Source organism: Echinops telfairi, unplaced genomic scaffold (assembly GCF_000313985.2).
Source record: "Echinops telfairi isolate 266 unplaced genomic scaffold, ASM31398v2 ScPeMD7_31;HRSCAF=116, whole genome shotgun sequence".
In the NCBI taxonomy this organism is placed as follows: domain Eukaryota; kingdom Metazoa; phylum Chordata; class Mammalia; order Afrosoricida; family Tenrecidae; genus Echinops; species Echinops telfairi.
This window is the reverse complement of record NW_022103928.1, coordinates 60,176,416-60,193,962: the sequence shown is the minus strand read 5'-3', so window position 1 is coordinate 60,193,962 and position 17,547 is coordinate 60,176,416. Positions and strand designations below refer to the sequence as shown.

The window sequence follows — 17,547 nt, the reverse complement described above, 5'->3', positions numbered from 1 at the left end:
AAACCAATGCCAAGCAAAACAAAACAAGAAAGAAGAGCTTGTAGTTAGTTCAGGTACTGTTTGCTGGCCTTTAGGTGTGTTTTCCAGTCGAGTCTGTTGGGGCGCCAAGCCCTGGCCCGAAAGTCTATTTTTCATATTCCCTGGGGACTTCCTTGCTCTGTTCCCTTGCTGTTCTGTTGCACACCCTTAGTGTTTTGCCTTGGTGTGGTGGGATCAGATTGGGTGTAATTCCCACACTGGGTTTCCAGTGTTCTCCCCTGTAGGGCTATGGGTCAGTGAGGGATGTCATGTCTCATAGTGGGGCCGGCCATGTGGTGTTCTCTGTGGATTGGCTGTTCTGAGTGGGAATATCGTCCTCAAGGCTTGGTGGGGCCAGGGTGTGCTCCACTCTGTCTTCCTCTCCCTTCATTTGCTCCCGTGTGCTCTGATCAGACATGTCCCTCTCACGGAGCTGCAGATTCAGTGTTGTCCTCTGAAATAAATTCTTCTGGGAGGAGGGGCAGGTGTCCACGTAGTTGGGATTGGGGCTGGTCCCTCAGACCTCTCCACTGGTTCCCTACTCCAGAAGCTTTCTACACTTGTACACAGGTACAGACTCAGAAATTGTGGTAGTTACATAATCTACCATCAACTTGCGAAAGGGTGGAGTCTAGCCTGTCAATCGGGCTGCAGCTTAATGACCTAATTTGAGGCACAAAGGAGATAATAGCTCACTGGAGGCCAGCTACACGCTCTGCTCCTCTCTGTGCTTGGTCTTCCTGCCGACAAGATACGCTGATAGAGCCAGAGCCCTGGAGCCGGAGGAGCCACGTAGAGACCCACACCAGTGCTGAGATGTGTCCACCACCACTGGACCCACAAGACTTTCCACCCACTGGCCTACATTCAGTGTCATTGCATGTGTTGCGTGAGTCTGAAGAGAAATTTATAGATTGGTATCAGACATTTGGGCTAATATTGGACTTGTGGACTTGATCTGGACTGGGCTGGGATGCTTTCTTAATATACAATTACTCTTTTTTATAAAGCTCTACGTTGTACTTACATGAGTGTGTATGAATTTGTTTCTTTAGTCTACCCAGATTCACACAGAAATGCTCAGGGGCTTGATCCTACAGGGTCCCTATGGGTCGGCATTGACTCGATGGCAGTGAGTTTGGTTTGGGGTTTTTAATCGTGGTCCCCCAGGAGCTGTGGTGGCACAGTGGTTTAAGGCCCTGGATGTTAACCAAAAGGTTAGCCATTCAAACCCAACCTGCTGCTCCCGGGGTGAGAGATGAGACCATTTTCTTCTGTAAAGATCGCAGCCTTGGGAACCCACAGGGGCAGCTCTACTCTATCCTGTTGGCTCGCTATGATTTGGAACCAACCTGAGGGCAGTGGGTATGGGTTTGTTTGTTTTTGTGGTTTTTAATGGTGGTCCACAGAGTCCATGCCTTGTCCCTTTGAGAACCCTGCCCCAGCCTAGTAGATGATTTTGAGCCTGGATTTAAGCACTCCCTCCATTTGGAATACTTTTCTGCCTGTCTTTTCCAAGCCTCAATCCCAGCCAATTTGCTGAAGGATCTTCCTTTAGAAAGCCTTCCCAAGTGCCTCTAAACCTCACGGATTCTTTCTGCTTTCTCCTTAAGTTTTTACATGGTGCAGATACTTTAGGTTGGATCTCTTAGAAGTTAGGAGCTCCGATGGTGTAGTGGTTGTGTACTGGGCTGTGATCTACAAGGTCAGCAGTTCAAAACTACCAGTGAATCCTTGGGAGAAAGACGAGGCTTTCTACTCCTGTACACAATTACAGTCTCACAGGGACAGCTTTATCCTGCCCTGAAGGGTCACCGCGAGTCAGTATTGACTCAATGGCAGTGAGTTTATTTTGGTTTCCTTTGAAGCAGAGTCTGAGAGAAACCGAGACCATTCTTTTTGGGTGAGGGGATTTATCAAAAGCCTGCCCTTTAGGTGCCTTGATGGGCACAGTAGGTTCTGTGCTAGTCTATTAATCTCCAGGTTCGTGGTTCAAATCCACCAGCTCATCCTCAGGAGGAAAATGAGGCTGTCTGCCACTGTTAACTATTTACAGTCTTAGAACCCCCATGTCAGGGTTGCTATGAGTTGCAAATGACTTGATAGTCGTGGTTGATTCTTCAGAAAAATCCTCTGAGGCTATGGGACTGGGGTAGACTGTAAATCAGAGGTGTGTTAGAGCTGGCTCTTAGAGTTCTATTGTCCATTTTAAAGGACTTTTTAGGAATTTTATATCAAATTTTATTTAAAAAATTAAAACTCATTGCCAACGAGATCACTCCAACTCATAGTGACCCTTATAGGACAGAAAAGAACTGCTCCTGTGGGTTTCTGTGACTGTCATTCTTGACAGGAGTAGAAAGTCTGATCTCTCTCCCTTGGGGCAGGTGGTGGTTTCAAACAGCTGACCTTGCAGTTAGCAGCCCAACTCATAAACCACTAGGCTACCAGGGCTCCTCATACACATATAGCGCAATAATTTATATGAAAAACCTATCTCTTCTGAACTGTTTTATTACATCTTACTTTTCTCCAGTCTCTTGCACAGGAGCCCTGGGACTGCAGGAATTAAGTATCAGGCTGCTAATTGGTTGGCAGTTCAACCCCCTGGCACTGAACAGGAAACGACGAGGTCTCCTTCTGCGAGCGTTCACAGGCTTGTCAACCTTGCAGAGCACCGTTTGTGTCCGGAGGGGTTGCCATGAGTCAGCATGGACTTGCAAGCAGGGTTTTTTTTTGTTTTTGTGTCAATATACATACTTGCAGTTGTTTTTGTGCATTGTGTCTTTCTGGTGAAAATCGTAGTCATGGTGAGCAGCTGTGAGCTGCTGTTGGGCTGAGAAGGGCTCAGACTGCTGTGATCCATCAGCGGAGTTTAGAAGGCCAAGCCTCCCTCCTGTTGTTGTTGTTGTTAGGTGCCATGGAGTCGGCTCTGACCCACAGTGACCCTGCCCGCAACAGAACGAAACACTGCCCGCGCCTGCACCATCCTCACAATGGTTCCTATGTCCGCTGGTGCAGCCACGGTGTCCATCCACCCCCTTGAGGCCTTTCTTCTTTTTCGTTGCCCCTCGACTCTACCAAACCCGATGTCTTTCTCCAGGGACTGGTCTCTCTTGACACCGTGTCCAAATTCTGGGATACAAGGCTTGCCATCCTTGCGTCTCAGGAGCATGCTGGCCGTACTTCTTCAGACACCGATCAGTTCGCCCTTCTAGCCATCCATGGCACTTTCAAAATTCTTCTCCAGCACCACCATCCCGTTGCATCCGCTCTTCTCCCGTCTTCCCTATTCAGTGTCCAACTCCCACATGCCTATGAGGCAACTGAAAATGCCCGGTCAGGTGCACCTTAGTCCTCAAAGTGACATCCCTGCTCTTCAGTACACCTGGGAGGTCTTCTGCGGCAGCTTTACCTTTCCTCATAGTGGTCTTTGTCTGCAAAACCCACTGAGCCTGTTCCAGATCACAGCGGCATGCAGGCCTCTGTTGACAGACAAGTAGTGGCTATCTTTGAGATGCCCTGGTTGGGAATGAAGCCCAGGCCTCTTTGATGGAGGGTGAGAATCCCATCACTGAGCTACCAACAGAGAACACCTTTGCATCTCTTGCCAATGTCACGCTTGGTGATGCCAGGTTTATGGCTTAAAATCTGCTATAGGAGCGATATTTACATGATGGCAGTGGCAAGCTTGTCAACCAAGGATACCTACCCCCTGCTCTCCTACCCTCCCAGAAAGCTGGTTGCTAAGCACGTATCAGCATCAAACTGTTGTGATCTTCTGCATGAGGCAGGCTCCCTCAGTGTGTGAGGGAGCAGCAGGTCTCCAGAGGAGGGGACAGCCGTTAGCTATTAGCACCACTGGGTCACCGAGGGGTGGTGGCTGGCCTGGGTGAGGAGTTTGGATGGGGCGCAACGGTGTTCTCTGCAAAAGTAATCTGATGTCTAATTGGTGTTCCGACTTGTGGCGTCTCCCCGTTGTTTTCCTCAGTGCCCGTGGAGAGGAGAGATGGATGGAATCAGAGTCTGGAACCCTGGCGTCTGGGCTCGGTTTTGCTTCCACCTTGTTGTGTGGCCTAGGGAACGCTGATCCACTTCTCTTTCACCTCCCACGTGGAATTCAGGGATCAAATGATCTCTCAGGAAGCTCCCAGCTCTGCACGGCCTCAGCCTGTTCTCCTCTTAGCCGCTTGGGCCAGACAAAGAGCTCGAGTGCGGGGACCGTGTGGCTCACGGTTTTTCTGGCAGGACTAGGCACTCGGAGGTTCCCTTCTGCGACAGGGGAGGCCACACCCACTGAGGGGTTTGCAATGGAGGAGTCAAAACAAGTGTGTGTGAGTTGTTCGCAGCAAAACTGGTGATCTGTTCTGTAACTGTGCACCCAATTCACATAAACACGCTAACAAAAGCAAAAAGGCAAAAGAGAGGGAAAGGAGAGAGGGAAAGGAGAGAGGGAAAGGAGAGAGGGAAGGAAGGAGAAGGAGGAAAAGGAGAAGGAAGTCGAAGAAGAAGAAGAAGAAAGGAGTGAGAGAGAGGAGAAAGGAGAGAGAAATAGAAGAGATATTCCTTCTTGTCCCTAGGTTTCAAGAGCCAATGATGGAAAGATGACCACTTTTGGTAAGCACTGGACTGGAACCACAAGGTCAGCCAAGCTCACCGGCACTCCATGGCAGCCTCTCGAGGATGGCTGCGCCTGTACAGATTTACAGCCTTGGAAGCCCCAGTAGGGTCCCCAGAAGTCAGAGTTGATGGCTGGCCATGGGCGTGGTATTGAGCGCTCCCCGAGTACAGCGATCCAGGGGCCTTACTCATCTAGTTCATGCATCAACCTGTGAGGCGGGGCTTCCTGCTGCCACGCCTGTCTTACAGGTCTGGAAGCAGAGACTCGGAGGTGTTAAGTGACTTGTCCATTCAGAGAACAAGGAAATGGTTAGCTTGGGATTCCAGTTTGGGTCTGCTTGATCCCCTCGCCTGCGCTCGCAGCCACTGTCCATGCCCCCTGACTGCGAGCATTGCTATAAGAGGCCCTGGCTACAACATCAGGGCCCCCTTTGAGACCTAGAGACTGGTTGGTTCTCTCCCCACCCCCACTTCCTCTCTGCCTTTCTGGATGGCAAGCCCCTTCTGCAGCTCAGCACCCCCTCCCCCTTCTTTCCCCTGGTACTGTGGCACAGACAGATGAAGGAGGGCCGCCAGGAGGACAGCAGCCAGCTGTGCACTTAGCTTTTGTCTGGGGCGCACAGCGATGGGGCGGGGGAGCCAAGCAGGCTGGTAATGAGCATTTCTCAGAGGTGCCTCCCAAGAGGCAGCTGCCGCCGCAGCACTGCCTTCTGGGCCGGATGGCATTGTCACAGCAAGGCCAGGATTCCTGGGATTCACCCTCGGACACGGTGACAGGTGGGGTTGCCTTCTCTCAGAAGCCATGGCCAGTCTCTGTGATGTCTGCTCCCGGCCTGCCAGTGGGGATAGAAACCTACCCCCCCTCCCACGCACGCTGATTGCACCCCACCTGGTAATGTGGCCACAGACCACAGAGGAGCTCAGCCGGCTTCCAGTGGACTCAGGATCAGGTCCTTGCCTGCCCAGCGTCAGCCCAAGGACCCTGTCTTGGTGTGTGGAATCTGGCATATCAGTTGTTTCTGTAGGCCTCTGCCACCCAGCCTGGGCCTGCCTCCTGGGCTCTCAGTCCACAGAAGGCACAAAGGCTTTGAGGTCCTGCCCACAGAGAAATCGAGGTCTGGGGAGGCTGCCAAGTGCACCTCTGGGTGGGTTTTGAGCAGGGACATACTGTAAGTGGTCATGCAGGCAGAAGTGTGCAGGGGGGAAGAGGCGTGGACAGACTCCCGTTGCCCACCCTTCTTATAGAAATGAGTGCAGCTAGGGAGCTGGCCTGGGCTGGGGACACCCCAGCCTTGAGCCTTCCTCTTGGAGGGTCGATGCCATCATCTGCCCAGTTGCCCAGACCAGGAACCTGCGGGTCATCCTGTATACTTGTCCCTCACCCGCGGGCCTCAGTGTACCTGTCGTCTCCCAGGACGGCCATTACCAGCTCCCTCCAGGTGGGTGCTTGAAGGCACAGAATTTCACTGTCTCACAGCGCTGGAGGCTCCAAGCCCTATCAGGACATCACCGCCCTGAAAGGACCAGGAGAAGGGCCCACACCTCTGGTTTGACTTCACTGGAAGCAAAGAAAACTCCTGTTTTCAACACAAGGTCACACTCACAGGTACGGCACCTCTTTTGTTGAACGTGTGGAGGACTTGAAGCACTGGCTGATGAAGATCAAAGCTTGCAGCCTTCAGCATGGATCACAACTCAATGTGAAGAAGACCCAAATCCTCACCACTGGACCAGTAGGTAACCTCGTGACAAATGGAGAAAAGGTTGACGTTGTCAAAGATTTTGTCTTGCTTAGGTCACCATCAGTGCAGTAGTCAAGAGACCAAAAGATGTGTTGTATCAGCTGTATCTGTTGCACAAGACATCTTTATAGAGTATTGAAAATCAAGTTTGAGGACTAAGGTGTGCCTGACCCAAGCCATGGTATTTTCCACTACCTCATATACATGTCAAAGTTTGACATTGAATGATAAGGAAGAAGGACATCATGCTGGGTAAAGTAGGGGGCCGGGGAGAGGGCAGTGAAATAGAGGAAGTCTCTCAATGAAATGGATCGACACAGTCGTTGCAACAACAGGCTCAAGCACAGGAACAATTGTGAAGATGGCGCAAGAGTAGGCAGTGGTTTGTTCTGTTGTGTAGGGTCCCTGTGCTTGGAATTAACTCAACGGCACCTAACAATATCAACAACGATTGCCTAGTCTCTAAGGAGGGAGGCTCCACCCCCTGGCTCTTCCACCTTTTTTTACCAGGAACATGCAGAATGGAAGAGACAGAACACTGTCCCGAGGAGCTCAGTTGGTATGGGAGATAGTTTTTAGGTAGTGCATGATGACATGATAATGTACCATGCACAGCAGGTCTGGCAGTACGAAGGCAGGTTATGTGATTGTTATTGTATTTGCAGGAAGTGGAGATGGGGTAGGGATGGCGTGAGCTAAGACTTCCCAAGGAAGCTGATGTTTGGGGTCCCCCCTAAATGATGCTTAGGATTTTGCTTAGGAAAGGGAGACAAATGCTTCCAGGTCAAGGTCATGGAACAAAGCAATGGCTGGCCCATGTTCACCTTGGGCTCATTGAGCTTGGCTGTGGGCTCCCCTTCTCCCAGTCATGAAACCGTACAGAGCACAGTTCTACTCAGATAACCACGGGGGTGGCCATGTGTCAGGATTGACAATTGCTTTTTGTTGTTGCTAACAAATATTTGCATCTAAATTACCCATTTTTGGCAGATGTGGCCAGGTCTTGGTTCCTGCCCCCAGGGATTTTTAGAGAGCTAAGATGGAGCCACCCAGGCAGTGAAATCAGGTTTTAATGAAGTACCAAACCATATTTTACAGATCAGAGATAGGAAAACACCACAACCCTGTCACGTGCTTTTTTTCTCTTCAAACTTTGCCTGTGGCAGATATAAGTAATCAGTTATAACTGTCTCTCGTACAGAGCCCAGATGTTGCCAAGCAATCCCTCTCAACACCGAATGCCAGGTAGCCATGGTAGGCCAGAGTTGGCATGTGAAATGAAACCTGCATGCCATCCTGTGTTAGTTAAAATAAAAGTGAACTGTTTTAACACACCGCTGAATCTGTGTGTGTGTGTGTGTGTGTGTGTGGTGTGACGCAACTGATTTTGTTTTGAGTTGGGATGAGACGTGAAATCCGTCAAGTCGGTGGGAACACCTCTGCTCCACACAGTCATTCAGGAAGCAGGTTCCTTCCACCTTGTGATTGGCCCCTACTCTGCTGTCGATGGTAAGAGAGAGTGCAGATTGTTCCTGAGAATTCTTTATGGGCGGGGCATGGAGGGTGTTCATCACTCACTCGCTTTTTATTAGCCGGACTCTCGTCATGTGGCTTACTTACACTGGAAGGAAGACTGGCAAATGCCGACGAATGATGTCCCCGGAAGGATGGAAGAAATGCAGTATTAACATTAGCAGTTACTGCCTCTGCCACCACCACCACTACCACCACCAAACAACTACTTAGCAGCCTATTCTGATTTATAGCAACCCTATGAAGCAGTAGAAGCGCTTCAAGGAGCAGAGAACTTCATCTTTCTCCCATGGAGTAGCTGGTCCGTTGGAAACATTCCCCTTGTGGCTAGCAGCCCAGTGCTCTTAGTCTGTACCCTAGAATAATAAACCAAAATGTAAAAGCCAAGTTCACGGCCAGGGTAGAAACGCCCCCGTGGGTTTCCAAATCTGTAAATATTTATGGCAGCAGAAAGCTTCACTTTCTCCTGGGGAACAGCTGGTGGGGGGTTTGAACTGCTGACCTTGTGGTTAGCAGCACAATCCACACCCCATCCTACCACCAGGGCTCCTCTGTAGATAATGGGAGATTTTAAATAAGGCGGGGAGGGATCCAACAAGGCTTTGAGAAAAATCTTTGAAAGATGTCTAAGGTTTGACTACATCAAGAGGCGAGGCAAGGAGAAGGAATTCCAGGAGAGGAACCCCCATGATTAAAGGTTAGAGGTGGGAACAGCTAAGGATTTGTGGGAATAAATCCTGGATGGATGGGACCAAGCCCTTAACTATGATGACGTTTCCTCCTCTAAATGGCAGAACTTTATTTTTAAAATGGTATCAGTTTTATTGGCATATAATTCATATACCGGTCAATTCAATAATCACTGCCATCAGGACGATGCTGACTCATAGTGACCCTTTAGGACAGGGTAGAACTGCCCCTGTGAGTTTCTAAGATTGTAGCTCTCATGGGAGTAGAAAGCCCTCTCTTCCTCCTTCGAAGTGCTTGATTGACTCTGAACTGCTGACCTTGCAGTTAGCCCAATGTGCTACACTGCGTCACCTGTCACCAGGGCTCCTTACACACCTCCTTACTTCGCTCGTGTTAAAAAGAGTTGTACAACCATCAACCCCATCAATTTCAGAACATGTTCTTTCTTGTACTCATTGTTATTAGCTTCCCATTTCTCCCCAACTTTCCCTGCCAAGCCATTAACCCTGTTGCCACCTCTATAAATTTACCTACTCTATATTTTAGATACAGAAATATATATATATATTTTAAAACAGCCCAACAACAATAAAGCAAGAAAAATTTCAACAAAAAAGAAAGCAGAAAATATTAAAAACTGGAACAAATTTAAGATGGGACAAAAGGGAGACCAAATGATAAGGCGTTAAATTTTCACCTGACTGCATCTCCAATAACCCTTCTTCCCACACACTCTGCGTGATAGCAAGGCTGTCACCCCTGGCTTGAGTCAGAGGGGATTCACTGGAGGCTTGTTTTCCCTTCCTTTAAAAAAACCTGCAGCAACTTTAAAATGGGTCAAAAGGGAGATCAAATGATAAGATATGACATTTAACCTAACCACATGCTATAATGACTTTATCATTATCTCTGTCTGGTAACAAAGCCATCCTTCAACTGTGGTCAAGGGGAATTGACCAGAGGCTTAACCCATGTGTGCGCCCTGCAAATGGATTTTGGGTTTTCACTGTCCTCCATAACCTTCTGCAAACCGGTGTTCACAATTTAAGCTCTGGTCCCGTTCCCTCCTTTGGATTTGGATTTTATTATTTATAATTCTTGACTCACACAGGCTGGTACACTTCTTTGGAGTGGATTCAGTTGATGCCTTGATTAAATGGCTGCTTGTTTGAAGACAAGCCTTTAAGAGCCCAGACACCATTCTTCCTGACAGCTGGGAACCATCTAGTTTCTTCACCACACTTTGCTATAGCACGTGTATCTTCAGCGATATCTTCATGAAGCTGAGCATCTAGCAGGACCGTGTCATGAGTTAATGGTTCAACGATTGGGGCTAGAATTAACTATGAGTCCAAAATTAAATGGCAGCACACGAAACAGGAGTTTTGACCCTAGCGAAAGCTAGAAAAAAGGAAAAGAACCTGCAGCAGTTGCTGGTCTGATTCTTTCGGCTTGTTCTTCACGTCTACCGTTCTTCAATGCATTCAACAGTTTCTTTGTCTCTGGAACTACAGCCCTCTCTCAAGTTCCCTTGGGACCCTTTTCTTCTCTTTTTAAAAAGATCATTTTATTGGGGGCTCTTAAAACTCTTAGAACAATCCATACATCAATTTACTTGTACATATGCTGCCATCATGATTTTCTAAACATTTACTTTCTATTTGAGCCCTTGGTATTGGCTCCTCTTTATTCCTTCCCTCCTCCTCCCACCCTTGTGACCCCTGGATAAATTATTATTTTCATATCTCACACCGACTGCTGTCTCCCTTCCCTCATGGTTCCTGGTGTTCCTCATCCTAGGGGGCATGTGTGTGGTTATGTGTCGATCATTGTGATTGGTTCCCTCTTCCTCCCCTCTCTTACCTCCCCCCACCCTCCTGGTTTCGCTACTCCCATTTCTGTTCCTGAGGGGTTTGTCTGACCTGGAGTCCGTGTATGGTGAGCTCTTATCTGTACCAGCGGGACCCCTTTTCTTAATAGTGTAAAGAGAATTCCCAGTGAGGAGAGAGTGGGCTAGGAGCAGCCCAGCTGCAGCATTCCTTGTCCTTGTTTATTATCACGCGCTAATCATTAGCAGAGAGCCTTGCCTTTGTGGGTTCACATTAATGCAGATTGCTTTTTAAAAGCAATCAAGGAGGGAATTAAGTGCCCATACGTCAACGGGGGAAAGTGGGGGCCCCAAAGAGACATGGTGTGCTTTGCTGGAGTTGGCTTTGTCGGGCTGCTGTGAGTTTTCCTTCAGGCCAGGAGATACAGGAAGGCCTATTTGGGCTTCCTCAGTGCCTCTTTGAGGAGCCCTGGTTGTGGGTTAGCAGTTTGGAACGACCAGCTGCTCCACTGGGGAAAGATGAGACTTTCTACTCTCGTAAAGAGTTACAGTCTCAGAAGCCCACTGGGGGCAGGTCTACCCTGTCCTATAGGGACACCATGAGTCGGAATCGACTCAATGACAGGATATTTTGGGGGTGGCTCTGTGCAGAGTCCCTGGGGTGCCCAAATGGTTACGTGCTTGGTTGATAACTGAAAGGTTGGGGCTGGCGCCTACTCAGGCACCTCGGAGGAAAGGTGTGTTCACCCACTTCTGAATGGTCCAGCCATGAAGGCCCTGGGCCATGCAGTGTGACTCTGTAACACGTGGACCCACCAGGAGCTGGCGTTGACAGGATGGTATCTGGCTGGTGTCAAACCTCTGTGGAGTCCTTGAGTGATGTCCATGGTTAATGCACTGAGCTGTTCCCCGGAAGGATGGAGGTTGAAGTCTACCCAGAGGTCCCTTTGAAGAAAGGTCTGGCGATCTACTTATTAAAGAGCAAAAGCGAATCGGCCATGGAAAACGCTGTGGATCCCAGTTCGACCCCGACGCACGTTGGCTTGCCAGGAGTTGGGAGTTGACTACACAGCAGCTGGTTCCTGGTAGTGCCTCTGTGACCCTCCTTGCTGCACTTTCAGTCAGTGTCTTAATGAGGAAGAAGGTGGAGGTGTCTTCTGGTAGATGGTCACTGGACTGAGGCAGGATTTTTTCCCTCCCTTGGCCTCAGTTCCCTCATCTATAAGATGAAATGTGGTACTCGATGATCTTTTATGTCCCTCCCTCCAGGTCAGCAATTCTTGGCCAAAGTCGTGTTGAAGAACAATACTGGAGTAACCTTAGAAAAGGACACACCCTGTGAGGCCTGGTAGGGATTGATCAAGGGCAGTGTGACTGAGAGAAAGTACTGAAACCCAAATGAAGGCTGAGCATGATAGTGGGACAAGAGGAAAGTAAAAGGAAATAGAGGAAAGAACTAGGAGGTAAAGGGTATTTATAGAGGTCTAAATACAGGCATGTACATATTTATATAGGATGGTGGGGAAATAGATCTACATGCATATATTTATAGGTTTAGTATAAAGGGAGCAGATGGATATTGGACCTCCACTCAAATACTTACTCAATGCAAAAACACTTTGTTCTGTTAAATTGGCATTCCATGATGCACACCTTCCCGACACGATTGTTGAAGACAAATGTGTGCATAAGCAAATATGGTGAAGAAAGCTGATGGTGCCCGGCTATCAAAAGATATAGCATCTGGGGTCTTAAAGGCTTGCAGGTAAACAAGCAGCCATCCAGCTTAGAAGCAACAAAGCCCACATGGTAGAAGCACACCAGCCTGTGTGACTATGAGGTATAGAAGGGATCAGGTATCAGGCATCATCAGAACAAAATATCTTATCATTGTAAATGAGGGGGAGTGCAGAATGGAGACCCAAAGCCCATCTGTAGGCAACTGGAAATCCCCTTACAGAAGGGTCGCGGGGAGGAGACGAGCCAGTCAGGGTGCAGGGTAGCAACAATGAAACACACAACTTTCCTCTAGTTCTTAATTGCTTCCTCCCCCGACCCCCACACTATCACGATCCCAATTTTATCTTACAAATCTGGCTAGACCAGAGGATGTATACTGGTACAGATAGGAACTGGAAACACAGGGAATCCAGGACAGATGATCCCTCCAGGACCAGTGGTGAGAGTGGTGATACTGGGAGGGTGGAAGGAAGGTAGGGTAGAAAGGGGAAACTGATTACAAGGATCTACATATAACCTCCTCCCTGGGGGATGGAGTGGGTGAAGGGAGACGTTGGACAGTGTAAGATATGACAAAATAATAATAATTTATAAATTATCAAGGGCTCATGAGGGAGGGGGGAAAATGAGGAGCTGATATCAAGGGCTTAACTAGAAAGCAAATGTTTTGAGAATGATGATGGCAACAAATGTACAAAGGTGCTTGGCACAATGGGTGTACGGATTGTGATAAGAGTTGTATGAGCCCCCAATAAAATGATTTGTAAAAAAAGAAAAGAAAAGGACACACCCACTATCTGATCATCACCCACAAGGCTTTCCTGGCTCAGCTTCCCTGGGGGAGTCTTAGGACTGGGAGAGCAGACTGATGGGTCTTTAGAGCTCCTCTGCTTTGTGTCTCAGCACTGTTGATCTGGACCATGGATGTTCCAAGGGTTGGCTTTTTGTCTTAGTTAGTGTCTTTACAAAATTGTGTTATCGAAGCGTAATATATAAATAGAATCGTGCACACTTGATATGTGTGCAGCTCAAGGCTAGATTTTGAAGATCACTTGTTGGTGTGTTCTCTCTCACCACCTCCCACCCTGCCCCTCATTTGGGATAGACATAGAAAGGAACTGCGACAATCGACAATCGGAACAACACTCCAGCAAGTGGGTGGGGATGTCTGCTACATGGATTTGGGAGATCTGCTGTAGATCACTGTTGAGGAAAAAAGAAGGATTCCCAGGTGTTTTGAGAGCATCACGGATGACTATGAGCCATAGCTTGCATGGGCTGGGCCGAGGTCATCAGGGAGCAAATGACCAGGGAGGTGAGCTAGAGGCTGAGCAGAGAGCCTGGGGCCACACCTTGGTGGACTGAGGAGGATGCCAGAGAAAAGGAAACCACGAGGAGCAACTGAGAAAGAGAGAGAAATAGCAGTTTTGATTCATAAAAGTTAATGGATCCTTGAGTGGTGATGTGTACTGAGGGTGTTGGTGTTGTGGTGGTAATGTGGTGGTGTTGAGGATGGTGGTGATCCTGGTAGTTGTGATTGTGATGAACATGGTGTTAGTGATGATGGTGATGGTAGTGTGGTGGTGATGGTGGTGGTGACAATGGTGGTAATGATGGTGACGATGGTGGTAATGATGGTGGCAGTGATGGTAGTAGTGGTGGTGGTGTTGATTGTGGTAATGATGGTGGTGTGATGGTAGTACTGGTGGTGGTGGTGATGGTGGTAATGATGGTGGTGATGGTAGTGGTGGTGATGTTGTTGATGGTGATGATGATGGTGGTGGTGATGGCAGTGGTATGGTGGTGTTGATGGTGGTGGTGATGGTAGTACTGGTGGTGATGATGGTGGGGGTGATGGTAGTGGTGGTGGTCTTAATAGTGGTATCAGTAGCAGGTTTATGAAGGGAAAAGCCAGATGGTCAGCTCTTTGAGCTTGTATGGCGAGGACGAAGTGGATAAAGGCTGAAAATAGGCTACTGGATTTGTCATGAGAGATTGGCAAAGACTGTCCTCTTACAAGAGGTGGTGGCAGATCTCCCTGGGTTGGGAGACAATGGATGTGAAGCACTTAAACAGAGCTAGCTCATGTACTCATGTGACACCCCCCTAATTGCCTTCCATCTCCACTGAATTATTGGGTGACAGTGCTGAAATCCTGTCTAGCCCCTTCTTCACTTAATCCACTGACCTAGCTGTGTCTCTGTGACTTTTTATCTTGGAAGCACATTGCCTGTTAGAAATATTGTTATTAAAACTCTACTTGCTGGAGAAAAAGTAAGATAAAGGAGGAATTTAGTACCCACGGGCCATAGAAAGGGCTAATTAACCTTGCTTATGGGCTGTCAAAATGACAAGCTGCTCCACTGTAGAGCTGCAGATGCCCCTGATGTTTATTCAAGAGCAACATATCAATGAGGATGACTCAAGTTGAGTAGATTTCAATAGCAAAATAAACATCTCCTTTGGGCTAAGGCAATGGCATAATTATCCCGAGTCAAAATATAGTTGCTTGGGTTTGAGAAGAACTGAAATTGACCTTCTCAAAGTGGTTCAGTTTTCTCTTTGCTGAGGTTCTCCAAAGACCAGTCTCCTCCGCAAAATGGGGGTTGTGATGCTTATCTTGCAGTGTGAAGTGAGGGTTCAACAAGAGTTTGCATCTCAAGTAGTTGGGATAGTCCCAGGATGCAGCAAGGATAAGTGGTAGTATTAATAATCCTAGAAGCTGGGGTCAGATTACCTAATAGACAAGATAAGCACAGATTCACTTATGCTTCCTTAGTCATCTGTGGGGAAATTTTTCATGTTGTGCCCCATCTGCCCACATCAGAGATTCTGCTTCTAGGCCTGTCTGGCATTTGTCTCTCTCCCAACCTCACAGTATCTTCCTACAAAATCAAAGCCTATTCAAAAATTTGTATTTCCCGACAGGGATGGAATAGCTAGTAATCAAGGTAAACTTGAGTTGACTTGTCTTTACTTTCTAATTCACAGCGAACACTTCTACATGGGTATGTAAGTCACCAGTGCTTACCTTGATTATTGGTAGGCCCTCTGTCCTGCTACAAGTTAGCATCTATTGAGCATAGCACGTGCTAGTATTGGATGAATAATATAGGACTCCCATTCTTAAGGCGCTAAGGATCTAGCAATAGAGTTGTTAGTGGCTGTTGAGTTGGCTCTTAAGCTTGGTCACCTTAAAGATTGCCTAACCCATTCTAGGCTGTGGTAGTTACATCATCTCCTGTCTACTCGAGGCTATTAAGAGTGAAGGGGTGGAGTTTAGCCTGTCAATCAAGTCTCAGCTTGATGACCTCATTTGGGGGTTTGAGGGTGATAAATAGCTCACTGGAGGCTGGGCCACACTCTCTCTATGCTTCACATTCTTGTTGACAAGCCCCATGGAGCTATGCTGGTGGCAGCCAGAGAGCTGGAGCTGGAGGAGCCATATAGAGATGTGGAGGAGCCATCAGGAGCCAAGCCAGTGCTGAGATGCTTCCACCGCCACTGGATCCGTAAGACTTTCAAACCACTGGCCTGTGATCTTCCTGTATTCGGCATCATTGCATGTGTTGCGTGAGTCTGAAGAAGAATTTATGGATTCATTTAGGACATATGGGTTACTGTTGGACTTATGGACTTGATCTGGACCAGGCTGGGATGTTTTCTTAATGTACACTTATTCTTTGATATAAAGCTCTCTCCTTTACATACATGAATGTCCCTAGGTTTGTTTCTCTAGTCAACTCGGTTTAACACATAGACCAAGGAGAATGCAAGTGCAAACCCAAGAACCCAAGAGGTTTGAGACAATTTGTACTCTCTGAGTGAGCCTTACGTAGTGGGGTGTGGCCTGAGCAGAATGGGCTTTGGTAATTATGCCTCATAGGCAAGAGTGCTGAGTTGTGTGGTTTGGTTGGGAAGGGGACCTCTCCCAACACTTAGCCTTGGTGAACCCTGTGGGCCTGAACATTCCCATCCCCTCCATCTGATTCTCTAGGGAGCTTTTGGGGATGGATCAAGCTTGGCATCTGTTTTGGATTGAGTTCTATTACCACCCCTGCCCGCCCCACCCCCGCCCCTACCCCCCAAAAAAGATATGGTGATATCTAACCCATCATGTATGTGAATGTGACCTTTGGAAATAGGGTGTTTGAGATGTTACCTGTTAATAAGAGGTCATACCAGAGTTGGGTGGGTCCTAGTTCAGTGTGAGTGAATTGGTGTTTTCTGTTTTTTTAATTGATGAGACACAGACATGCAGGCAGAAAGAAGACAGCCTGGTGCTGCTGAAACCTTGCATTTAGACTCCCGGCCTCCGCACTGGTTCCAGCCACCCCCTTTGAGGCACTTCATTATTGCAGCCCTGGGAAAGGCTCATTCCAATGTGTCTCTCGCCTTCCCATGGTTCTCAATGCTTGTCGAGCCTCGCTGAGTGGGGTACCATTGGATGTCCTCCCCTCCTGCCCATCCAACCCTGTTCTCAGAGGGCGCTTCCTTTCACTCGGCTCCTTCTGGACCATGCCAGTGGCCATCCTCTCTGCTCTCCCTTGGAAGACAGGGCAGATTGTGCCAGGGACTGGCATCAGGCTTAGACCCAGTAACTGAGGGAGGGGGTACACATCCTGTGGCAAGGCATTCAAGGACCAATGATGCCATGACAGCCCGTCAGCTGGAACCAAGCAGGCGATGGCTTAGCCTTGTTCCCGAACGATAGCTGGCCAGTGTTGTTGTTGCTAGGGGCCACTGAGTTGGTTCTAACAGAGTGAAAGACTGCCCGCTCCTGCGCCCTCCTCCCAGGAGTTGCTGTTGGAGCCCTGTGTTGCAGCCACTGTGTCAAACCATCTGGTCTCTCCCGATCGTGAGATGAAATCTCGCCATCCTCACTTCTAAGGAGCATTCTGGCTGTACTTCTTCTGAAACATGTCTGTTTCTTCTTCTGGCAGCGCGTGGTACTTTCAATATCCTTTGCCAATGCCATCATTCAAATCTGCCAAATCGTTGCCAGTCTTCCTTGTTCATTGTTCCACCTTTCCATGCAGGGGAGGTGATTTGAAAGGCCATGGCTTGGGTCAGGTGCAAAGTGATGTCTTCTCTCTGGAATACTTTAACAAGGCTCTCTGCAGCAGATTCTCCCAATGCAATGCGTCTTTTGATTTCTTGGCTGCTGTTTCCATGAGTGGAGATTATGGATCCAACTAAAATGAAACCCTTGACGATTTCCATCTTTGCTGTTTATCATGACGTCATGACGTTGTCTCCTCGTGCAATTGTGAGGACTTTTGCTTTCTTTATATTGGGTTGGAGGCCAAACTGAAGGCTGAAGTCTCTGATCTTCATCAGCAAGTGCCTCCCTGTCAGCAAGCATGGTCGAGTCAT

The 17,547-nt window shown here is 48.3% G+C and overlaps 1 protein-coding gene across 4 annotated transcripts in view; it reads left to right on the top strand.

Moving 5' to 3' along the window:
* Positions 1-17,547, top strand: part of SRGAP3 (SLIT-ROBO Rho GTPase activating protein 3) — a 286,222-nt gene that overhangs the window by 58,818 nt on the left and 209,857 nt on the right. The gene's annotated exons all lie outside the window — the stretch shown is intronic.